This window comes from Tamandua tetradactyla, chromosome 18 (genome assembly GCF_023851605.1).
Source record: "Tamandua tetradactyla isolate mTamTet1 chromosome 18, mTamTet1.pri, whole genome shotgun sequence".
Taxonomy (NCBI): Eukaryota; Metazoa; Chordata; class Mammalia; order Pilosa; family Myrmecophagidae; genus Tamandua; species Tamandua tetradactyla.
The window spans coordinates 1,921,709-1,947,620 of record NC_135344.1 but is presented as its reverse complement, the minus strand read 5'-3'; the positions used below and the strand labels follow the sequence as shown (position 1 = coordinate 1,947,620).

Sequence of the window (25,912 nt, the reverse complement as noted above, 5' to 3'; positions counted from 1 at the left end):
TGCTAAGGGTGGTTCTTAAGCTGCTTTAGGAATTCAGAGTTGGTGCTGGAGATGCTCGTAGGTCTGGAGTTGGTGCTATGTCTATATTCTCAGTGGATCAGGCACTGAAGCTGGCTCTGACTCTCAAATTGGCACTAGAGCTGACTGTTTCTGGCTCATATCTGTCACTGACTGTATCTGTGGAATTGGTGCAGGAGCTGGCCTGTGACATGGCTTTATCACTTGAGTTGTCATTGCTTTTATCTTGGGAGTTAGCACCTAAGAAGGTACCAGGACATGACCAGACTAGTTAAGGAATATGGATAAAGACAAAATAAATAATAGGGGGGACAAGGGGTAAAATAAACTGGGTAGATGGAAATACTAGTGGTCAATGAGGGAGGGGTATGGGATATGCTATGCATGAGAATTTTCTTTTGTTTCTTTTTCTGGAGTGATGCTAATATTCTAAACAATGATCATGGTCATGAATACACAACTATGCAATGATATTGTGAGCCACTGATCCTTCACCATGTGTGGAATGTGTGTGTGTGAAGATTTGTCAAAAAAATAAAAAGTTCAGCCCTCGACCTGGCAATGCAGTTGACTCAGGTCCAAAGCTGGTGCAAGAGCTCATGCCTGAGGAGGTTCTAGGCTGCAGGAGGTGCTCCTTCAGGAGCTGTTGCGGGAGCAGGAGGGAGAGCTGGCCGTGCAGTTAGTGCTGGAGCTATAAGAGGAGAGGATCCACCAGCCTGATGGCCCTCCTGGGGCCCTTCAAAATCAGAAAGCATCCCACTGCTGGAGAGAGCCCAAACCCATGATTCCCACCCCAGGAGGCCTCCTGGACAGAGCTCCACTAGATGACACTTCTGAGGTTCCTCTCTGCTCCTGGCTCCACACCAGCCCTGGACGTTCCTCTCTGCATGCTCCCCTCCACCTTCGAGGTCACCTGGGCTCACCAGCATCCAACCCAATCCTCCCCTCTCTCTGGCCTGGCCTCCCTGGACACAAAGGCTCAGGCTGCAGAAGGAGAAACTGTGCCTTGTGTTGCAGCTCTGAGCCTGGGATTTCTGATCCGGGCTTAGCAAAGCGGTAGTATGATCCCAGCAGAGCCTGAGGGCTGAGAGGTGTAGCCCCTGGTGCGGGCCAGCTGGGTTCCAGGATGGAAGAAACGGCGCTGGGTGGAGCCGGGCGGGCCACACGTCGGAGACGCCCCTGCCCATTGTCCCCACCTGTTCCTGTGCGTGTGTTTGTGGGTGTGCCCCACGAGAACGCGCTTGTGGGCTGCTGAGGAGAAAGTGGCCTCACAGGGACAGGAGCAGGCAGGGGGTCCCCAGAACTTAGGGGCTCTCATTTCCAAAGCAAACCACCAGGAGGCTGAGCCCTGGTCTAGTTCGCCGGAAACTTTCAGGGCCCTGCCTCTCTGCGCCTCACTTTCCAATCCCACATTGAGGGGTTAGATGTGCTCTCTGGGGAGGAGGGGGTGCCAGGCTCCCTCACAACCGGCGGGGTGGTGCGGTCTAACGCCGCGCACAGGCCTGGGCTCCCGTAGCACGGGGACCCGGTGGACCCGGTGCGGGGTGGCGGGATCCTGCCCACGCGGGACCGAGGAAGGTGCCGAAACGGACCCTCGAACCCGCGCATGCGCACTGCGCCAACGGCGCCGAACCCACAGGTGTCAACGGATTCCCTGCCCACCCCCTGCCGTGTGTCCTCCTCTCTCCCTGAGTCGGTGGGATATGAAGAGGGCAGCCGGGCAGGACGCCAGGAGCTGGAGCTGGTGTCCGTGGGAGACTGAGACGCAGGTGGAGGCTCTGCGAACCTGCAGGGGATAGTGGCCCAGGAGGCCAGGAGGAGGCAGGTCAAGGCCCTCCCCTCCCCTGCACTCCTCCCCATACCAGCTGCTGTGAGGAAGGGAGGAGCCCCAGGGGAGGAGGGAGGCCCCTGGACTGTTCTAGGTTGGGGCGCAGTTTCTGAGGTCAGAGAGCCCCTCCCAGACCAGTGCCGTTGCCCATTTTGTAGAGGGGCCACGGCTCCAGCCCTCACTGCCTCTAGGTCTGGGAAATCAAGCGCAGCCTGAAGGTGGGACCCAAAGTCCCTGCTCTGTGCCATCCCTGGACCTGTGCCGAACCTCAGGGGCTCATCCTGGGCTGCAGCCCCCAATCCCAGTGACGGTCCTGAGTCCAGACCCCTCAGGCCGTCAACTGTCTGGCTTGCATGACCTTGCCATGGAGGAAACTGAGGCATTGGTAGGCCCCGTATTAAGTTTTCTGTTATGAGGCTCTGATGGGACTGAGCAGGGTTTCTGAACCCCAAATCCTGTGCTTTGCACAAGAACCCTGAGGATTGGCCCCTGAGTCCAGCTTTGAGGGTGAGACAACGTGGGTGGGGGCAAGGCATGGGGGGAGCACTGAGCTGGGGTCTCTAAGCAAGGAGAGGATACCCTGCACATTTTTGATGCTCCAGGTGTGGGGATGTGAAACTTGCCTGTGGGGTCATTACTAGCAAGGCGCACAGTGGGTGAGAGGATGTGGGCATCAGGCCACCAACCTCATGTCCAGCCAGCTTCATCCCAGGAGAAATGGGGAGAATTAGAAAAAAGAAACTTCTGCCTCTCTGGGAACTTGTGGTTGGGTGGAAACAAACACTCAGCCCACCCAGGGAGTGATACCTCAGCACCTACCCTTGCGGGGAGCCAGACAAGCCTCCACCTGGTGGCAAACAGGGCCTGGAGGTAGAGGCTGTTATTCCCCATCTTAAATGTGAGGAAACTGAGGCTCAAGTCACAGTCAGGCAATTGGAGCCAGAACCCAAACCTCCACTGGCCTCTCCTTCCCTCCCTGAAGCTTCTCCAATGATGACAGTGATAGAAGAGGCCTTTTCTGAGGTTCTGTGAGCAGGACCCCCGAGGAGGGGAGGGGCTGCAGCCACATCCACAAGTTGTTGGGCAAGTGGCATATCCATGCCTTGTCTTAAATGTGGTCTCACACGTGTGATGCCATCCCAGAATCTTCCTGCTCCCCCTAGGGAGTATCTGAGGAGCACCGTTGTCTGTCAGGGTGACCTCTCCAATTAGGTGTGAGCTCAGGGCCCAGCCTGACCCACACCATGTCTGCATCACAGGTAGGTGCTATGTACATGGAGGGAGGCTTCAGGGAGACATCAACAGGGGAGTCAGTTCTTTGGGATCAATGACCACATCAGCAAAGTCCTCCCTTTTGCCACCTCCCACGCCCAGATCCCAGCATTTAACTGAATGACAGTCCAATTGGTAAGGTGTGAGCCATTCATGCTTGAAAACACCTGTTGGTGGGGTGAAGTGGCAGGGAGCAGACCTCACACCAGGTCCTCCTGTGACCTGCAGGGACCTTGAAAGACAAGGACTCCGAGGAGTGATGCCTGCAACCTTCCATCACCAAGGGCAACACATACAGGAATGAGGACTGCACGGACCACCGTACTGGATCCCTCTGGGCAAAAGGCAAGATCATGCTCACCCTCCATTCCCTTCTAACTCCCTACTTCCTACAGGAACTGCACCAGCAGCCAGAGAGACCCAGATCCTGCCCTATTGTTGGTGTGTAGAGGCTTGTTCTAGTTTGCTAGCTGCCAGAATACAATAAACCAGAAACTGAATGGCTTTTAAAAGGAGAACTTAATAAGTTGCTAGTTTATAGTTCTAAGGCCGAGAAAATGTCCCAATTAAACAAGTCTATAGAAATGTCCAATCTAAGGCATCCAGGGAAAGATAATAGTTCAAGAAGGCCGATGAAATTCAGGGTTTCTCTCTCAAGTGAGAAGGCATGTGGTGAACACGGTCAGGGTTCCTCTCTCATCTGGAAGGGCACATGGTGAACACATGGCGTCATCTGCTAGCTTCTTCTCCTGGCTTCCTGTTACTTGAAACTCCCCGGGAGGTATTTTCCTTCTTCATCTCCAAAGGTTGCTGGCTGGTAGACTCTGCTTCTTGTGGCTATGTCGTTCTGCTCTGCTCTCTCTGAATTGCTCCTTCTCCAAAATGTTTCCTCTTTTATGGTACTCTAGAAACTAATCAAGACCCACCCAAATGGGTGGAGACACATTGTCACCTAATCCATCTTAACAACCACTCTTGACTAAATCAAACATAATAGGGATTATTTTGAATGGGATTTTTTTAGATTAAAAAAAAACATGACTTTTCTAGGGTTCCTACATCCTTTCAAACTAGCACAAGGCTCCAAAGCTGAACTGACTAAAGTCAGCCCAGAGACAGAGATGAGGTGCAGGAGGGGGTTCTCATAGTGTTCCTCAAGCCTGTTGCATGGCAGACCTTGGTGCACCTCCTTCAGGCCATACAGGTACACCCTCTGCCTGAGGGCTTGAGGGTCTGGTTACATGAGCTCTGATCCCACAAGGGGACAGTCTCGGATCCTCTGTTCCCTAAGTGACTCTGAGAGTTCTACAAAATGTATGACAGCTTATACAAAATTTCCAGAATCCTATCCACGGAGCAACAAAGCTGGAACTGAATAGTGACATGCCCAAGACTCTGGTGTTTGGAGAAATCAGAAAGAGATGGGAAAAGAGAGAAAAGCTGAGACTATGAGACAGCTAGTGCTAAGGGTGGCTCTTAAGCTGCTTTAGGAATTCAGAGTTGGTGGTGGAGATGCTAGTAGCTCTGGAGTTGGTGCTATGTCTATCTTCTCAGTGGATCAGGCACTGAAGCTGGCTCTGACTCTCAAATTGGCACTAGAGCTGCCTGTTTCTGGCTCATATCTGTCACTGACTATATCTGTGGAACTGGTGCAGGAGCTGGCCTGTGACATGGCTTTATCACTTGAGTTGTCATTGCTTTTACCTTGGAAGTTAGCACCTAAGAAGGCTTTACCTCTGCAGCTGGTATCACAGCTGGAGTTGGTTCTACCTTGAACCTGGTGCTGACACAAGCTCAAGATTTGCTGTCTAAAGCACAGGAATTGGTGCTCTATTTGGATCTGGATGAAAGGCTGGTACTAGAGATGGTGCTATAGTTGGCACAGATGCATTGCAGCTGGGTCTAGCACTGGACTTGGTAGGTTGACCTGATTCAGAAACTTGTTCTCTGTCTGCATATATGTTCAGATTGTTTTGGAGCTGGTTGTAATCAGAAGCTGGCATTGTGTCTAACACTGAAACTAGCCTTGAGCTGGAATTGGAGATGAGTCCAGTTTTGTATCTGGTGTGAGAGCAGGTGCTGGAATTTGTTTGGGTCTACACGTGACACTCACTCTGGTTCTGTCATATGTGGCTCATAATCAATCTTTTGAATACATTTCCCCTTCTTTAGGGACTTCTACCCATATCAATGTTCCTCTTTCCTCTACCCCTCCCAACAGTCATCTGGGCTCCACAATGGCAGGGAGGGTCAGGGTTGGCTTTGCTCATTGAAAAGCACTTGCAACAGTAGGTGCTCCCTAATAACTGCTGGGTGGGGACTGCTTGCAGCAGTCTTCTCATGGTACTCATTGCACCTCAACTTGAAGCTTAAGTGCCAAGTGCTGCCTTATCTTTGCATGCCTCTGAGGGCCTCCTCCCTCTAACACTTTCCTCCTGGAAGCAGGAGAGTAAGATGGGGTTCTGTTTGTGGGGAAGAAATGTTGTAGGAGCGGCAGTGATGGTGGTTGCCCGGATGGTAATGTACCCAAGATGCTGATATGCACACTTCAATGGAGTGTTAAAATACAATATTTAATTTAAAGAGTGTCCTAAGACTAAAAAATAAATGTAATCACACATTATATGAAATATAGTCATGAATGTGGTGAAGAGAAAAGAAAACTACCTTCACTGAAGAGGGTTAGGAATGGTCCTTTTCATCATCTCCTGGCTAGAGCAGGGTTGGTGCAGCTTCAGTTGGAGGAAGGGCTGGCAGAAGCTTGTCTGCTCCCTCTTTCTGGGATGCAGATGGTCTATACTGAACAAGCTCCCTGCATAGGGGGTGGGGGGCAGGGGGTGATGGGGACAGCTGGCGTTTATTCTGCTTCAGTGTGTGGCCCTGGTCTTTTCATGGGCTCCAGCTCTGGAGCGGGTTCAAAATGCATAGGTGATGGTAGTGTTGGCACCAGCACCAGAGCTTGTGGAAAACCTAGTGGAGTGTCTACATCTAGAGGTATTGCTTGTTTTTATGCTGATGTGTGGGCAGGACATAGAGCTGGCAGTGCAACTTTTGCTAGAGCTGCAAGAGGAGGAGCATATTCACCATGATGGCCTTCCCAGGGCCTCGCCAAAGTCAGAAAATATCCCACTGCCTCTGAAATGCCCAAACCCAAGATTCCCAATCCAGGAGGCCTTCCCAGACAGATGTCCAGCAGATATCTGGGCTGAGGTTCCTCTTTGCCTCTGGCCCGAGCCAGCCCTGGAGGCTTCTCCCTGGGTGCTCCACCATATCCCCTCCAAAAGCTCAAAGGCACCCACCACAGTCCTATTACCCTCTGACAGCCTCCTTTGACTCCAGAGGCTAAAGTTGCATATGAAAAAAGAGGGCCCAGCAGTGGAACTCTGAGTGCAGAATGGTCATTTTCCTTTTTACTATCAGTACCTTGAGCCAGGAGATCCCAGTGAGTGAAAGAAGTTCTTCATAGGGTGGCCCAGCCAGGCACCTGGGTTGGAGCAGATGGTGCTGGAGGGGGAATGTGGGCAACAGATCACAGGTGTGGCCTTTATGTACACCTGAACCCCTCCCTGACAGTCCTGGCAGTGGCTATCTTGATCACACACCAGGGTCAGGTGATGATGTGCAATCATAAGGGCACACAATCAATTATCTGAACAGATCTCCCTTTCTTCAGAGAACACTCACATATATACATCTGACTCCCCTGACCCATCCCCTCAGGAATCTTGAGACCAGCAGGGCAGGGAGGGGCTGTATTTTCTCTACTCATTGCAGTGCATTTGTGACATGCAGTGATTTGGGACCTCCCACCCAAGCCTTCTCAGGGCCCTCATTGCACCTCAACCTGAAACTCATTCACTGAGTCCTGACTTAGCTCTGAGTGCCTGTGAGGGTCTAGTCCCTCTGAAACTGTCCAGCTGGCCACAGAGAATCAGACTGATCACCCATGAGGGCAGCTGAACACCCTACACTGAGGATATAGGAAGAGAGGGGAGCAGGATGCTCACCACATCCGTGGGAACATGGATCTTTGGTTGGAGATGAGAAAGGGGGCCAGCTTGAACCATGATGGATTGAAGGAGGGATGGTGGGGTTCATCAGCAGTGAGCAAACCAGGTCTATGACCTGCTTCTCCCACCTACCACCCCTCAATCTAATTTTCACACTCAACTGTGGAGGAAGGAACCCCACATTATTCACCCACGGTCCACTCACATTTTCAGCTGGCCCAGGGCTTGGCCATACTTTTCAGAGAATAGAAAGACACATCCACACCAAGAGGGTACCATGAGGGCATCATATTTGATGTGCTGTTCACCCTCCCTGCTCCTGAGGTCTCGGGTCACTGTTTGACACCCCAATGGAAGGGAAGCCCAGGAAAATGGAAATTTTTTCTGCTTAATTCCCCCCAATTATAATAAAACTGGAAATGCCCTGCATATAACAAGCACCCATGATCTATTGCTTTATGGATATGCAACATCAAGGTGGATACCCCAGCCCCCAGGGATCCCTGCTCTGGCTACACCTCAGATAGGAAGTCCAGGAAGGTATTTCCAACCATCTTCACAAATTGGAATATAGGTGAGTCCAGGGCCACTGGTAGGGGAGGGCAGAGTCAGAGGCTTCCCTGGGGGAGAGGAAAATAATCATTCTGACCACCCACAGCACCTCCAGGAGGTCATCACCCAGGGCCAGGCTGGGTCAACCCTTTCCATAGCTCATCTCCCCTTATCCTCACCATGACCCTATGATGTGTGTCCTCTTACCCCCAGCCCTCAGGGCATAAGCCTGAGGCTCAGAGAGGTGAAGTGACATCCCAAGACATATGGCCCTGGCTGGCAGACTCAAGTGTGAAGGGGGCAGGGGACTGACATGGTGACCAGCTGGACCATGGCCTGTTGGTGTGGGACGCCAGGCCATATGCTCCCCTGGGAAGTGAAGGTGACAGGTGAGGGGGTACCAGGCGCGGCCCTGTCTCTTCCTGCCTCCTGGTCCTGAGGACAGTCTGCACTCGGGTGGTCTCCACATTCCCGGTAGATGCCTCTTCACACTGGGGGTGGGTTTGGGGAGGGGAAAATGCAGTCACTGGCTCCACCAGGACTACCAGGTGGTGAGGAGCTCAGAATTGAAAATAAAAGACCTCAGTGACTGAGATAGGAGGTGGGATATGGGTGTCTCTAGCAGAAGAAAGTCTCAACTTTTTGGAAGAAATTGTGGTGGGGCAGGGATGTAGTGTTAATGCACTCAGGGTATTTGGTTACCTGAGTGATAATAACACCTCTCTTATAAATAGCCTGTCATAAAGACAGTATACCCTGAGAGAGAACCCAACCCCCCACCAGCTGCTCCTTCCCTCCCTGAAGCTTGTCTGATGATTACAGTGACTGAAGAGGCCATTTTTGAGGCTCAGTGAGCACGAACCCCAAGGAGGTGAGGGGGTGCAGCTACGTCCACAAATAGTGAGTGCAAGGCGGGTGACTGTGCCTGTCTTAACTGTTAAATCAACCATATAATGTTAAATCAACCATGTAATGCTAGCACCTACCTGCTGTACCTGGGGAGCATAGGAGGAGCCCCTTTGTCTGTCAGAGTGATGCCTCCCAATCAAGGTGTGAACCCAGCACGCAGACTGAACTACCCCAACTCTACCTCACAACTGGGCATTTGTACAGGGAAAGAGGCATCAGGGAGGCTCAATAGGGTACTCAGCCCATTGGGATCAATGTCCACATCTGCAAAGTTCTCCTTTTTGCCACCTCCCAAAGAGAAACCCCATAGACCCCTGACTGGCCAACTGTGAGCCACTCATGCTTGGCAGGGCTCTGCCACTGAGGTATGGTGGCAGGGGGCTGACCACATGCCAGGATCTCCTGTCACCTGCAGGGACCCCAGAAAACAAGGACAGGAGAGCTAGAGCTTCATCTGGTGCCTGGACTGGCTCAAGCTCATCATCTGGCTGTCCTGTGAATGGGGAGATCATACATTTGACATTATACTCAACATGGCACAGAAGCTTGTGAGTGAGTTGGCTATGTCCCTGAGGCTGTTGGAAAGACAAGAACTGAAGGTAATTATAGCTATGGAGATTTGTTGAAGCAGATTCTGAGGCTGCATGTAGACCTCTAGCTTTAGACCTGCTCCTAACTCTAGAGGTTTCTAAAGCTGGTGCTAGGTGGCTGGATCTGGAGCTAGGAGAGCACTAGAGATGGTGCAAAAGTTGATGCTGAATGGGGTGCTATACCTCCAGGTGTGAATGTGTGAGGAGATCTATGACTTGCTGGGGAACATCAGAGAATTTCCTCCTCCATTGTTTGAGTTATACAGGGAAATGCATGGTGTTCCAACTCTACATCAAGAGTTTTGGTCACTGTGTAGGCCACCTGCACCTTGAGGCAGGGAGGATGTGGTGCTTACAGAAGTCCTTTGAGTTGTGGTCCAGCTAGATCCAAGGATAGAGGGCATAGTGTTGTTGGGGAGGCAAGCTGGAACCTGAGTCAAAGGTCTGTTCTGTCCCCAGTTCTGCTCTCTTAGGACAACCTGTGGGCTGGGCCCATGTGCCTGCCCTGCCCCACTGAGCTGAGTGCTCCTCAAATGTTCTGCCTCAGTGAGCTGCAGGTACTGCAACTGGGCATGACATTGCATATTACAGCTGGCATGGTGAGCTCCATATAGGGCAGACTCCCTCAGGTGCTGTCTCTAGGTCACCGACCTCCCCTCTGTGCCCAAGGGGCCTAGACCACACTCACATCTCCTTATGACTCCTTTCCTTCTGAGAAGAGGCCCCCAGACCCAGGCTTCTGGTGAAAATAATAAGATATGTGGGAATAGGAGTCCTTCCCAGCCCCTCCAAGGACAGGCCTCCAAATTTCCGACTTGGTCCGTGGAGCAGGGGCCCCTCTTCCTGATGCAAAGCCCATTCCCCTTTTCAGCACGATTACCTGAACTCTTAAAATATGGGAGACACAGCTTTGTCTAAAATGGCCTTGAGGGGTCCTCTCTAATATTCTGTGCCCCTCTCTGCTTGGTCTGGGGTCCTTGTCCACTCCCCAAATAGAATGGAAACCCAAGAGGCAAGGATCTTTGTCTGGCTCACTGTTTTATGCGTAGAGCCTGAAATGTACTTGCACAAAGTAGGTGCTCCATAAATTGGTGTGGAATGAATGAACCTCAACTAGAATCATTCTGGAAATCTGAGTGCACCTGGGCTTTGTGCCAGACCCTGGGGGATCATGGACTCATTGTGCGAAGAATGGGGAACTCCTAGATGGAATCTCAGATCTCCCATACAAAAGAAAGAGTAGGTTTGTCCATATTGACAGGGTCATGAGGACTGTATCAGATATTGATTCATGAGCCCCCAGCCTTTCCAGAGTGAAACACCCATGTGAGGGGGATGATTAGTAAGGCTGGAAGAAGGTGTGGAAGGGCAGACCAGCAGATTGCTCCCTGGATCCCTGGGGTCCGAGGGTAAACCATAAATACAATAGGAGGCAGCAAAGATGAATATGACACAATGAGAAGAATAAACAGTATGAAGCTTCCTTTCTTAGAATCCACCTAATATGGGAAAACTGACTTTGTAATTTTCCAAGACAGGTAGGATGTTGGGGTCATGGATGGGGAAGGGGCAGTGGTCCCAGTGCTTGAGGAGAGGGCTGTTGACCAATCCAAGAGCAAGTTCAGGGGGTTAGCACAGGGTGGTCTCCAGGGAGGAGTCTGGGCCGGGGCCCTGTCTTGGCCTGCAGGGATCTGGGGGTGGGGAGAACTCCCCACTGCACCCCCCCTTACCCTGGGCCAGTGCTGCACCTGTGATCCATGTGGGGATCCTGCACCCAGCACAGGTGGCTAGTGTGGACCACTCTGTTCACCATCTCCTCATTGACAAGCTGTAAGGAGTTCTGCAAATTGGAGACCAACAGTGGGGCTGGGAGGCATCAGGGCTGGCTTGGCCATGGCTTCAGGGATTCCCCTTGGTGACCTCCTCCACTCAGGTTGGGCTGGGCTTGGATCTGGACAGACTTCCAGCCAGGGGGCCGTGCACTGACAGATGGAGTTTCAGGATGCATGTAGGTGCAGATGCCTTCCCACAGTACTGGTTTTCCCAACATGCTGGATATATCTGGAGTGAAATTGTTACTTATCTACAAGTGTCTACAAGTACTTAGGGGCTCAGTGGAGCAACCCATCCAAGATTGTGCCCCCATCTAAAGGCAGAGTCCAGATCCCAATGCCCTGACCCTGTCACCTGCACCCCATCTGCTAAGACCGCACAGAGAAGGAGCCTCTTCCTGGTGTGTGGCCATCCCCATACTCATCACTCATCTTTCCACCTGCAGACTTCCTGTGCTGACCCAGCAGGCATGGGCAGCTCCTCTTGGGTGGCTGGTACATCCCTGGGTCAGCCTATTTTGTCAGAGGAAGGGTTGCAGTATCCCCAGTACCCACATCTACTTCCTTTCTTTCTGCTTGCAGAGGCCCTTGGACTCACTTGGGTGACAAGGGGTTCCCAGCTTCATTTCATGATGAGCCTGGGGTGGGGTGTGAAATGGGACAGTTCTCTGATATGGCTGACAACTGGGTGTTCCAGAGACCACCATAATGGGATAGGTCTCCTTTGCACTATCTTCTGGGAGCATCTGGAATCTTCTAACTATGCACAGGTTCATCACCTCACAATCAGTGCCACAGCAAGTACCTTGGGATTCTGTGCTCCCACAAAGCAAGTGGGAAATAAGAGAAATCCCGGCAGAAAGTGCTGGAGGGCCTGCACCCACACACAGTCCCTTATACCAAGCCCTAGGCTTGACCTGAGACCTGAGGTGGGGGGATCCATACTGCTTTATACACCACAGAGCTATGGCTATGCCCTGATGTCACCTTCCTCTGCCTGACCCCTGTGACCCTAATCCTGCAGCTCTCTGACAGCAGAGAGGAAAACAGCCCAGGCAGCAGGGATATAAACGAACAATTCCAGACTAGAGCTACTCCTAGTGTCCCACTGACCCCCAACTTCCCTCTCCTTTCTTATAAAGTTCACTAGGACCCTCCACTGGCCCTGCCCCTGGCTACAAAGCTCAACTCACACAGGTCTTCCTGGGAGATGAGGTCCAGTCTCTGTCCTTCTTCAGCCACCCTGGAATAGGGGCAACTTTGCCTATGTTACCTTGTTCAGGGCAAGTTTGTCTTTGACAGCAGGGATCAGATGCCCAGACTACAGGGGGCTGTGCCCCCAGATGTCTGTGCCCCTGTGGTGGTAATTCAGATGTCCAGGGCCTCTTGCTTCCTCTTGAAACATCAGTGCACTCTGGGAGGCCCCTTCCCCAGGGAGGCCATTTCCTCTGACCCCAAGACCTCAGCTCACTCTGCTGTTCTTCACCACCAACACTTTCAATTTTATTTCGGTAAACTCTGCATTTATTTTCTTAATTCATTTCATTATAGAAGAAGGTTTATAGAAGAAAGATGCATAAAAGATAGAAAATACAGCGATCCCCCACACCATCCTATTAATACCTTATATTAGTGAGATACATGTGCTATAATTCATGGAAGAACATTTTAATAAATATACTATTAACTATAGACCGTTGTTTACAATAGGGTTCATTGTGTTGTACAGTCCTATGTATTTCCCTTTAACTTTTATTCTAGTAACATATATATGATCTTTAATTTCCCCTTTAACCCTATTGACATATATAATTTACTAATGATAATCAAAATCATAATGTTCTCCTACTATCACCACCATCCATTACCAAAACTTTATAGTCAACCCCAGTGGAAATTCTGAACAATTTAAGTCTCAATTCCCCATTCCCGACACCCATCCCAGCCCCTGATACCCTATATCCTATATTCTGACTCTGTAAGTTTGCTGATTCTAAATGATTCATTTCATTTCACTGACATGATACACTATGTTCTTTTGTGCCTGACATTTCACTCAGTATGATGTCTTCAAGGTTCATCCATTTTGGTGCTTGAATCAGAACTTCATTCCTATTGAATGCTGAATTATAATTCATTATATTTATATACTACATTTTCTTTATCGATTCATCAGGTGATGTACACTTGGGTTGTTTCCATCATTTCGCTATTGTGAATAATGCCACTACAAACATCGGTATCCGAATATCTGTTTGAGTCCCAGCTTGCAATGCTGTGGGATATATACCTAGTAGTGGAATTGCCAGTCATAAGTTAATTAAATACTTAGCTTTCTGATGAACTGACAATCTATCATGGTGGATGCAGCATTTTATATTTCCACCAGCAATAACTGAGTGTTCTCTTTCTCCATATCAACACTTGTGATTTTCTGTTTTGTTGAGGACTAGCTGTTCTTCTGGGTATAAAATGGTATCTCATTGTGGTTTTGATTTCCCTAATACCTAATAATGTTGAGCATCTTTTCATGTGTTCAACATGTGTAAGACCTTTTAATAAGATTACTTCAGTTAAGGTATGACCCAGGATTGGTCTTAATCCTCTTAGTAGAGTCCTTCCTAAAAGGGATGAATATGGAGAAAGGGAGAGAGAAATCCACCGAAGCAAGGAGCTGAAATTAATGGAACCCAGGGAGTTAATGGATTCCATCTAATGGAAGACCAACAGATGCAGCCATGTGTCCTGCCATGTGACAGAGGAGTCATGGATCATCCGAAGCCAGTTCTCAGGAAGTAAACATAACCTATCTGATGCCTTGACTTGGACATTTGCCCAGCCTCCAATAAGCTAAAAAATCCTCATGTTTTAGGCACCCCATTTTATGGTGTCTGCTCTCTACAGCCAAAGAAACTAAAGCAATGTGTGACAGTGCCATGGACCAATGTGTGACAGTGCCATGGATCATTCTTGCCCAGATGAGACTGGTGTCTGAAACTACTGAGTAAGCCGGCATGAGCCAGGACACCTGTAGGCCCCCAAGTGGCTCTGAGAGGCTCTCAGGGATTCAGGGAGGTCAACAAACATGTAACCTCCTGGCCTTGGTAGTGACTTCATGCTTGGTACTGTCCCATGCCCCTGCATAGTTGGTTCACAAGAGTTGTTTTTCCAAGGTCTGAACTGGCAGTCACTGCCTGTCCCTAGCTGCATGGTGAGGACTGGAGGTGGAGGCAGAGAAACAATGGAATGGGTTGGCTTGATTTAAGTGTCACAACTCTGAAGGCATGGATCTCCTGCAGAACTCTATCTATGATCATAGAAGGCCAATGACAGACCTTGGGTTTGGACCCCTTCTATTTGAGTTAGTTTTGACCAAGGCCAGGCACAGGTGGAATTGTCATCATTAAATACATTTTCCCTATGTATTTTGCATCCCAATGGTATTACTGGAACCAAAGGAGAATTTTTCCTCACCATTTCACATAGGGTTGCTGTCCTACCATGATTTGTTCATTCATTCATTAAGTAATTTCCACCTGGCAATCTTTGGGCAGTTGAGAGTACAGCTAAGACCCCACGTGACACGTACATTGATGTAGAGACCCAGAGGCACAGAATCTGGTAGGATAGATACTTTACTTCTCACAACTAGATGGGCTTATGCCAGCATCTAGTGTTTAGATACCCAGGATGCTGCTCAACTCCCTATGTTGTATGGGACAGCTCTGTACAGAAGTGTCCAGTCCAAAACCTCAGAATGCAGACATGAGAAGCCCTGCTCAAGGTCACACAGGAAGGTGAGTCAACTGCAGCCTCAAGGTATTGGGTCACCTACAGCCCCAAGAGTCCAAGAGAAGGAGCAGGAGGGCACTGGAAGATGAGATCTGGCTGGATTTCACATGCTGGCCCCATGTTACACTTTCTGTGCTTCATCACTGTCATTGAGGGTAATGACATCCTGAGACCCTGACAACATGAGCATCAATGTGACGGGGACATGTCCATAGCTGGCAGGCACCAATCACGTGGATGAAACAACATTGTCATCATCGACGTGCCAAGCATTCACATCATAGGTCCATCGCTGATGAAACAATGGGCTCCAGAGACATAGTTGGAGCTGTAGGGCTGCTGAGGGGGAAGAGAACTGGGGAGGCATTTCTGGAGGAGAGGACATGAGAAAACAGGGGAGGATGGAAAATTGAACAGTAGTCATATATCCCTCCATAGTCCTGTCCCACATGGGTGAGCAGGTTTCCATTTGGAACTGGATGGAGGAACAACAGTGAGACTACCCCAATCCCAAGCCTGATTCTCCCTTCCATGAGGACTTCTAGAAGCTGAGCATGAAGCTCTCAGTGATCAAGGGATGTAGACTCAACAATGCCACAATGTATGACAACACTGAATCCTGTACATGGGACCATCCCAGGAGTCTAGTAGGAAGATGTGGTGGACTTGAGAATGACATGCTCTTCTTAGATCCCAGGAGAAGAATCAACACTGAGCTACACCATGGGAGAACCTGGGAAAGCAGATTGTCTCTGAGAGATGCATTTCACTGTGAAGCCATGGCTTCACCAGCAGGCAACCCACAAACATATGGGACCCTTTGAAAGGACTTACCTAGGTTCCCTCATGTTCTTACCTCATCTGATTTGGCTAGGCTTGACAAAACTCAAGAGGCCCCCTTCTAATATCCCCATCTCTGTGGCATTACAAACCCTTCAGATTCCCTGCCCAACCCAGCCCTGCACACTTTCTTCATTCTCCAGTCCATCTTACTGGAACTTTCCTAAGTGTATCTTTTAGCCCGCAAGCTGTGTGGATGGAGAGATCATGGCATAATTGTCTCTGATTAATGACTCTGAAGAGTTTCAGTTTTGAGTTTTCCAAAAGAGCTTCATTCTGTGATCACATGGCAGACTCCATGAGCTAATATTTAATTAGAATAAAATAAATTTGGAAAACTTGAAATATAGATATATAAAATGTACCTAGAAATCTTGGATGAAGCTTGGAAGTAAGAAAGGAGAAACAGAAGCTCTGGGCTTCCTTTCAGGTTAAAAGAGGGAAACAACTCAGGACATAGATCTCATCTAACCAAGTGATGAATACAAGTTCACTTGGTGAGAAATGATCTTTCTTCATGCTGAATTATTGGAGGAAGTTGCCTCAAAACTTTGAGTGAGTGTGAGGTATAAATACAAACATATTTGCAGAACTTGTGATATGGCCTCAGCTTTCTCTTAAGCAGACACAAGGACACCACTATCTTCAAGAAACTTGAAGACTTCCAAGATCGTCTGTCCTTCCCTAATGACCTCCCTCCCTTTTCTTTCTTGGGATATGCTCCTGGTGAGCATCTGGTAAAGCTATGCAGACTCATCTCTTCATCTCAGGAGTGCCAAGACCTACTGTTCTCCCATCCTCCTGGATGCCCACCTATCCTAATTGGTGGGGGACACCATGCTGACAATATCTACATAACCCCAGAGTCATCTGTTGCCACCCACACTCTGCTGGCCATGTCCTGACAACAAGGCCATATTCACCTCCTGGACTGACTCTGCCAGACATAGATAAAGAATGCAGAGTTGAGCACTTGACCAGGGCCACAAGGCAGGAGAGTGTAAGCCACAAATGGGGGAAACAGGTGACAGACATCTGACTCTGGCTGAGCCCTGCTCTGTGCTCCAGTCCCTGTTCCTCAACCTTCCAGTTGGAACATGGTGAGCAAGTTCCTTATCCTCCCTGAAGCACTCTGTCCCCCAAAATGATATGGGGACAATGGTTCCCTGACTGAGCCTGACTCTGGCCTGGGACCTAAGAAGTTTGACATGCTCAGCACAGGGCCTGGGACACAGAGACATATGAGACAGAAGCAGATAAGTTGTTCCCGGTGTCCTAAGGAGGTGGGAATGGAGAGTGACAGCTTAGTGGGGTGGTGGTCCTGCTTGCCAAGAAGAAATATTCTGGGTGGGACAGTGGTGATGGTTCTTCAGCATTGTAATGTATACATGATGCTGATATGAACACTTCAATATAGAAGTAAAATAAAATATTTAATTTAATGAGAATGTTAAAATTAGTAATAAATATAATCACAGATAATATGAAGCACTATAAGTAACTTACTAAAAAATAAAAAAACTTATTAAAATAATAGTACTAGTAACTTATTAAAAATAGCAACTTGTTAAAAAATAAATAATAGAAGCAGTATAAGTAACTTATTAAAAAATTCCCCTCCCTGGCCCTTATCAGAGAGGGGAATGCAAGGTCCTGTCCTGTGGCTCCTGATTGGGGTAGAGGAACTGCCACCTCACATGGAGCTCCTGCCTCACTCAGTGGGCCTGTTTTCATTAGGGGTTCTAGCTCTGGACTGGCTCCAAATCCACAGCTTAAGGACTTTCTACCTCTGCTGGTGTGAGAGCACCTGGTAGTCCTGGCAGGGCAGGTGGCAATGGAGCTGAGAACGGAATATATTCACCAGTATGACAGCCTTCCCAGGGACCTCTCCTAAGTCAGAAAATATTCCACTACCTGTGAGATGCCCAAATCCCTGATTCCCAGTCCAGGAGTCCTTCCAAGACAGAGGTCCAGCAGATATATATTCTGACATTCCACTTTGCTCTTAGCCCAACACCAGCCCTGTGGGCTCCTCCCTGGGTGCTTCGCCACATCCTCTCCTCAGGCTCAAAGGAACCCACCACAGTCCTCTTACCCTCTGTCACAGCCTTCTATGCTATCCCAGAACCCATTGTGAGAGCTGGCAGGATCACATATGAAGAAGGTCAGGGAACTGACCTGGTGATCAGGACCAGCTGCACCAGGAGCTGTGGTTGGGTTATGCCCTGGCTCATGTTCCCCTGGAAGGTACATGTTAGACAGAACTCCCTTCCCAGGCACTGCCCAGGCTCCTCCAGACTGCTGTCCCCAAGGATGCTCTGCACCTGAGTGGTGTCTTCTATGACCTCAGGAGCCTCATCTTCACAATGGGGACCTCAGAGGCAGGAAAATGCTGTCAGCGGTTCCACCAAGACCTACAGGAGTCTTGGGAAATATGCTCAAACCTGGAAATCCCAAGTCCTCAGGGACTGTGGGAAGAGGTGGAACATGGGTGTATCTAGCAGAAGAAAGTTTTAAACCCTAGGGCATTCAGGCCATTTTGCTAACTGAGTAATAGTAGCCCTCCCTTTTAAATACCTTGTCATAGGTGTATTATCCCCTGTGTCCTCACAAAGCTGTCTCATTCTGTAGAAGAGAAAGCAAAGGCTTGCTGAGGCCCTGTGGCTGCCAGATGACACAGGTCAGACCTAGAACACTCTAACTCTACAGCTGCTAAATGTCCCTTCTGCGGTGCCTGATGCTCGGTCTGCCCCTGGCATGTAGGGAATTCTCCTGAAACCTCCTTCTCCCCCCAGGTAAGCTCAGGGAGACTTATCCTGCAATCCTGTATTTTATTTCAAAGCCGTGCACTTTATCTTCTCTCTTTCATATTAAAGGAAGTTTTGAGTATCTGTTTTCCCAGATCCTGTAAAGGAGCAAATGCCTGGAGATTCCAGGGTGGGAGACCCCTGGAAGGTCCAAAGACAGAAGCTGATGACTCAGTAGAGAGAAATTCCATATGGCATTTGGTGAACTGAAATGTGGATCACTATCTCATGGGGCAATGGCAAATTAAAAGAACAATGTGATGTTATTTGCCTTGCTGACACCAGAGTGACAACTTTAGAAAGTCAGCTCATATGCAGGGTTGACGTATGGCAGGTAAGCATCCACCATCATCACTGCTTTGGGATCCTTGACGGTTTCAAGTGATCTGGACCCCACCCTTCAAACTTTAAATCTTCTTAAGCTTCCGCCCCACCATCTCATTCTTGGCATCTTTGGGGGAGTGGGATGCATTAGGCTATTCAGGGACACCCAATGTCCCTGCAGCCCTGTTGAAAGGATAACCAGAAGGAGCCATGTCAAGGACCAAGGGCAATGACAGGCTGCACCTCTGAGGTCTGGCCTCTCCTCTGAACCCTCACACATCCCTGTCACCTGACATGGGTGGGTCATGGAGGTGAGCTCAGTGTGATGGCATGTTGCAGAAACATATGTATTATCATATAATTTCACATCTCCTCCCATTTTTAGGTAAAACAACCCAGGAAGACTGAGGATGCATAAGAATGGAGAGATATGGAGGGGCTGTCATGCTGACAACAGGTGGAACACCTGGGTGCTGGAACACCTGGAAGCAGGTAGGCCTAACATCTAAGAAAGTGTCACTAAGAAAGGCTGTCATGGTCTATCATGAGAAGGAATCACTATGGACGTCTTTTTTCTGATATTCCAGGAAACACAGCACCTGATCAAGGCAGGGGCTGGGTGGGGGTTGGGGGTGGGTGGGTGCGGTTCCTCTGGGAAAGGGACTGAGGATCATCCCAGGGGAAGCTCAGGGAGGAGCCTGAGAGTGCTTCCTGGGCGTTTGGGACCCAGAGCCCCTGGCTGCCTTGGGACCTGGGTGAGGACCCCACTGCTGCCATCTCACCACCAGCCTGCTCTGTCCTATTTGGGTGCTCTGGCCAGCCAGTGCCGTGGTCAGGGAGGTGGTGTAAATATCACCGTCATCCATTTCTATGCTGGCCTCCTGGGGGGAGCTCTCTAAAGACAAGACAGTCAGCCAGGCTGGGAGGAAAGGCGGTGACAGCCACACGGGGCTGGGTTGAGGCCTGGGCAAGTGGCACCACTCCAGTTCTCCCCTGTACCCTCTAGAACCTGGACCTGGTGGGACCATGATGAGCCCACCAGGTGTCCATCCCCAGCCACCTGCTCCCTCACAGCACCTGTCCCCCCCTCCTGCCTCTCTGCTCACATACCCACAGAAAGAGGGGGTGCTGCTGAGACTGCCCATGCAGGGTCCAAGGTCAGGTGGGGGCATCCCCCATCTAGGCCGCTGTGCTACCTTTGGTTTCATTCTGGAAAAAGCCAGAGCCTTTGAGGGTGATAGCTGAGCCAGCACCTGCAGTATCAGATAAGTCTCTTGCTGTGGGGTTTCCTGGGCCCACAACCTCAAGAAGCAGATAAGAGGGCGGGCCACGGTGGCTCAGCAGGCGAGAATGCTTGCCTGCCATGCCAGAGGACCTGGGTTCGATTCCCAGTGTTGCCCATGTTAAAAAAAAAAAAAAAGAAGCATGTAAGAGAACATCTTGCTTTCTCAAGTCTTTCTGCCTGAGTGAGTGGTCAGGGACTGACTCTAGAATGTGGGTGCCTGGTTCCTAGGCTTCCAAGTTCTGTGGGGCTCTGTCTCCAAAGAAGTGAGATCACTTCCTGGGTTTCCTTCCTTGTGCCCCTCCCTAGATGAAAGCTCCCCACATACCCTTCTGGGCTGCAGACTCTCCCCTCCTATCCCCTGTCATCTCCTAACTGCACAGTGTCACCCACATAGCCCTCCATGCTGCCCCTAAGTCCTGGGGATGTCAGGAAATGGCTGAGCAGTCAGAGCCTGGCTCAGACCCACTTCTCCTCCTCCCAGGTCTATGACACTGACAACTCCTTGCGCTTCTCAGTGCCTACCCAGCCCCCCTTCTGCTCAAGGTGATGTTTGTAGCTTCTCCTTCCCAGGGATGTCATCAGGTGGATGTGTGACAATTCCTATAAATCTCCAGGACTGTTGTGACCTGTAGCTAAGGCCTGGGCTTAGAGAAGGGGCAATTTCCAGTAGGGGTGGAAAGAAGCAGGGAACACAACTCAAATCAGAGCTGGGCTCCGGGGCTGTGATATTGGGAAGATAGTGACCCCCTTTGGCTTCACTTCCCTGTCCCCACCTGGATGGCCTGGAAATTCAGTGAAAATCAGAGTTTTTCACCTGGAACCCTCCAAAGGCTTCCAATTCTATTTAGAAACAGATCCAAGTGCCTTCTCAGTGTCCTTTCCTCCTGGCCTCCACATCCTTGTGGAATCCATTCCTCTTGGGTATGGGCTGGACTAAGTGACTCAGTTCTCAATAATATAACATGGCAGAAGTGAAGGGATTGATGCAACTTCATACTTGGTTCTTTCTAGCCATCTCCCTGCCTTAGACTGCACCTCCTGTCATTACCACCCACATCTGTGCTCTGAGCTGGTCAGAGGTGTGTGGGTGTGTGTGTGGGGACTCTGATGACCCCATCTGTCCAATAATCATCTGTGCTCCAATCCCTCACCTGAGCCAAGTGGTAGCTTAGACCTTTGTTCAAGTGCTCAAAACCACTGATGTGGTCCATGCCCCCAGGTGCTCACTGTCTAGAGGGGATGTTGGTTAATGCACGAGAGAGAACCTTAGAAAGGAAGAATCAGATGTTCTAGTGAAAACAAAGCAGCAGCTGAGGGGACAGGTTGGGAGGCCCCAGGTGGGATAGGCTCCCAAGTCTCCCTGTGAGATGTCATCTCTGCTATGAGCAGAAGACCACAGGGAGCCAGCCCTGCACAAGAGGCGTGCAGAGAGAAGGCACAACTGTGCAGACTTGGGGGAAGAGGTTGGGTGGCCAGAGATGGTGAGAAAGGCAGACAATGTGGTGGGAACAAGCTGGGAGGTGAGGAAGGAAAGCCGGAGGAGGGCAAGCCCAGGTCCTCCACCCCGAAAATGGTTTTAGGTGTCTTTGAGTGTGAGACTGCATTACCCCAAAACTTAGCATCTGACAGCAGCAAACCTTCCTTATCTCCCAGTGTCTGAGGACCAGGAACATAGGTAAGACTTGGCTGGGGCTGCCTTGCCTGGGTCTGTGTTGTCATCTGTGGCTCCACTGGGGTGAACCTGCTTCCATCCCACTCTCAGAGACATGGCAGGGTCCAGTATGGCATAGGGCCTGAGCTCCTTCCTGTCTGTGGCCTGGGCTCTCCCTTGGCCTTTGCCTCTCTCTGCATAGGACAGATCATGTATGGCAGCTTGTTTCCAAAGAGTGCAACTGAGCAGCAGAGAGAGGTAGAGACAGACAGAGGCAGAGAGAGACAGAGGCAGAGAAACACAGAGGGAGAGGGTCAGAGACAGATATATAGTGAAAGAAATAGAGAAGGAGAGAGAGAGATGGAGACACAGAGAGAGAGACAGAGGCAGAGAGAAACAGAGACACACACACACACAGAGACACACACAGAGGCAGAGACTGACAGAGACATCAGGGCAAGGGATGCTCAAAGGACAACCACAGAAATGGGCTCAAAACTTCTTTAACTCTAACTTGGAAAATCACCCACAGACATCTTATAACTTAAGGCAAAAAGGCAGCACCTCTCCCACCCCATGGAGCAAAGGAGCAGGACCTGAAGGTCCTAGGGCAATATGGGGGGCCTTGGAATTCCCCTGTGGTCCCCCCTCTTGCTGCCCTGGCCCTGGGTGCTAGTTCACTCTTGGACTCCTCACCCAGCTCAGGTGAAAATATTGACTCACCACCAAGGGAGGACACCAGACTCATGGTCCCATATACTGCCTGCTCTGCACCCTCCCAAGTCCCCCATCCCCTACAGCTCTTGGCCTGTTAGTGTTCAACAGCACCCCCAGGAATCAAAAGCATTTTCCAGGGGCTCAGAGCTCGCCCCTCATGACACTACAAATGTGAACGCATTTCCTTTTGTATGGGATATTTGAGATTCCATCTAGGTGTCCTTATCCCTGGTGTAGTGAGAACAAAAACCCCATGGGCTGGCACATGCCCCAGGTGCACTCAGATACCTGTAATTCTGGTTGTGGTTCATTTAATCAGCACAGATTTATTGAACACCTGCTATGTCCAGGCACATTTCAGACTCTGAGAGTAACACAGTGAGCCCATCAGATAAAGACTGCTGTGTTCTGGACTTCCATCCTTATCAGGGAGTCAGACAAGCACCCTAGAACACATAAGCAGGGAGGATACACAGTTAAAGGGGACCTCTCATAACCCATCTAGTTAAGGATGTGTCCTCCCATATTTTGACCCTTCAGCCAACATCTAGGGTCAAGTGGAACGTGAGTGATCTTTGCATCAAGAAGAGGGATGCCTGTCACCAAAGACCAGGTTTGGTAGTTTGGGGATTGTCCCTTGGAAAGGCCAGGCAAGACTCTGTTCCCACATATCTTTTAATTTCTCCAACAGGCCTGAGGTCTGGGGGCCTCGCCTCAGGAAGGAAAGAGTCAGAGGGAGCTATGAATTGGGTCTTAGCTCCTTGGGCACAGAGGATAGGCTGGTGACTTAGAGACAGCCCCTGAGGGAGACTGTCCTACATGCAGCCCACCATGTTGGTTCTGACATGTAGCATCCTGCCCACCTGCTCATTGTCCAGCCACAGCACCTGGAGCTCACTGAGGCAGAGCACTTGGAGAGTGCTCAGTTCAGGGGAAAGGGCAAACAAAGGAACCCAGAACACAGGGTGCCCTTGGATGGAAGAAATGGGGACAGGACCGGCCCCTGACTTGACTTCTAGCTGGCCTCCCCCACAGTGCCATGCCCTCCATCCTCAGATCTGGCAGGATCACTACTCAGAGGATTTCTGTCAGCCCCCACATACTGCTGCTTCCAGGAGCTGCTAGGCTACACCCAGATCAAATATTGGGTTCAGAAACACAGCATCATGCAGTTTATTTCTGTGTCTATCTTAAGTCTCTGGATTTATTGCATATCAGAATAGTTGTGCTGGACTACACTTTTTGCATCAAGGCTTTGGATTCTCAATTCAATCACAGCCCAGTCAGAGGTGAGAGGACTGGGACTGGCTGCCAGAGAGCCAGAAGGGAGAACATGAGGGCAGCACCCAGAAACCAACTTCCAGGTTAGGATGGGACCAGGAGCAATGGAGAAATTCACGAATCCTCTGTGGACATGTGCTTTATGGTTCTGATGATCCATGTTGATGAAATGCGTGTAGCTTGAGAATGTGTATCTGCTATTGTTGGATGAAGTATTCTCTAAATGTCAACGAACGCAGTTGGTTGATGATGCTGTTCACTTCAGTTATGTTCTTACTGATTGTCTGCATATTTGGTGTTCCCATTACTGAGAGGGAAGTGTCGCAGTCTCAAGTACACAGTGTGCTTGTCCTGTTCTCTTGTAGCTTCATTTGATTTGGTTTGTGAGCTTTGATGCCCTGTTGGTGGTACTTACTCATTATAGATAATGGTGTCTCTTTGGAGAATACACCATTTAACCTATGTAGGCCCCTCTTTAACACTGATAATTTCCCTGTTCAGAAATCTTCTGTGACTGAAAATAAAAAGCTTATGTAGCTTTTTAAAAAAAAATTATTTTTAGCATTTTAATTATATAATATAACATATATACAAAGAAAAAAAGGAATAGTTTCCAAAGAACTCTTCAACAAGTAGTTACAGGACAGAATCCAAAGTTTGTCATGGGCTACCATATGTCTCTCTAAGACTTTTCCTGCTGGCTGCTCCAGAATATAGAAGGCTAGAAGAAATAAAAAAAATTATCATCACAATCAGCTTTTTTTTCCTTTTTTTTTTTGTGAAAAACAGCATATATACAAAAAGCCATATATATCAAAACATAGCACAACAAGTAGTCATAGAACAGCTTTCAGAGTTTGGTATGGGTTACAATCCCACGATTTTAAGTTTTTACTTTTTGCCACTCTAAAATACTGGAGACTAAAAGAAATATCAATTTAATGATTTAGCAATCATATTCATTTGTTAAATTCCACCTTCTCTGTATAACTCCACCATCACCTTTGATCTTTCTATCCCAATATTTAGAGGTATTTGGGCTATGGCTCTCTAAATTTTTCATGTTGGAAGGGGCTGTCAATAATATGGGGTAGGGAGACGTTGTGGTGAGGCTGGACCCTCTAGGTTTCAGAATTCATCTGGTCCAAGGACCCATCTGGAGGTTGTAGGATTCTGGAAAATAGCCTAGTGCGTGAACCTCGCTGAATCTTATATATTGCCCAAGGTGTTCTTTAGGATTGGCTGGAATTGTTTTGCTTGGAGTTTGGCAAGTTATGATGGGTAGCAATGTCTAACTGAACCTTGCATAAGAGTGACCTCCTGAGTAGCCTCTTGACTCTATTTGACCTCTCCAAGCCACTGATAATTTATTAGTTACTTCTTTTCCCCCTTATGGTCAGGTTGGAATTGTTGATCCTAAGGTGCCACGGCCAGACTCATCTCTTGGAGTCATCTACCAAGCTGCCAGGGAGACTTTCCACCTTGAATGTCATGTCCCATGTAGAGGGGAGGGCAATGATTTCACTTGTAGAGTTGGGCTTAGAGAGAGTGAGGCAGCACCTGAGCAACAAGAGAGATTCTCCAGAAGTAACTCTTTAGGCATGCCTATAGGGAGGCTAAGCTTCACCACTATATATAAGCTTCACAAAAGTAAGTCTCAGGATCAAGCCCTTGGCCTATGGATTTGGGTGTCCCTAATGTTTGACACAGTATCAGGGGATTCTCTGTTAGTAAAGAGTGTATATCCTTGTGCCTTGGGGTGCAATGACCTATATATATATATATATGTCTTTTAGGTCCTATTCATTTATCAAGATATTTAACTTCTCTGTTTCCTCATTGATCTTCTGTCTGGTAGTTCTATCTATAGAGGAGAGTGGTGTATTGAAGCCTCCTACTATTATTGTTGAAACATCTTATTTCTCCTGTTAGTTCCGCCAATGTCTGTCTAATGTACTTTGGGACTCTTAGATTGGGAGCATAAACATTTATGATTGCTATATCTTTTTGGTGAATTGACCCTTTAATTAGTATATAGTGTCCTTCTTTGTCACTTATGATGTCTTTACATTTAAAGTCTATTTTGTCTATTAATATAGTGTGGTAGTTAAATTCAGTTGTCAACTTGGCCAGGTGAAAGCACCTAGTTCTGTTGCTGTGGACATGAGCCAATGGTAGGTGAATCTCATCTGTTGCTAATTACA

General features: G+C 49.1%; 1 long non-coding RNA gene across 15 annotated transcripts in view; it reads left to right on the top strand.

The window, feature by feature from the left end:
• Nucleotides 1–1,667: 1,667 nt before the first annotated feature.
• Nucleotides 1,668–25,912, top strand: part of LOC143661912 (uncharacterized) — a 52,133-nt gene continuing 27,888 nt past the window's right edge. For 5 of the 15 annotated variants that reach the window (XR_013164973.1, XR_013164972.1, XR_013164969.1 and 2 more), the window contains exons 1-2: nt 1,668–3,253; nt 3,347–19,266. This is a non-coding gene — a long non-coding RNA (uncharacterized LOC143661912). Of the gene's footprint in view, nt 3,254–3,346; nt 25,909–25,912 lie in introns of those variants that run through there. The other 10 variants (XR_013164982.1, XR_013164983.1, XR_013164980.1 and 7 more) reach the window with 10 other exon arrangements.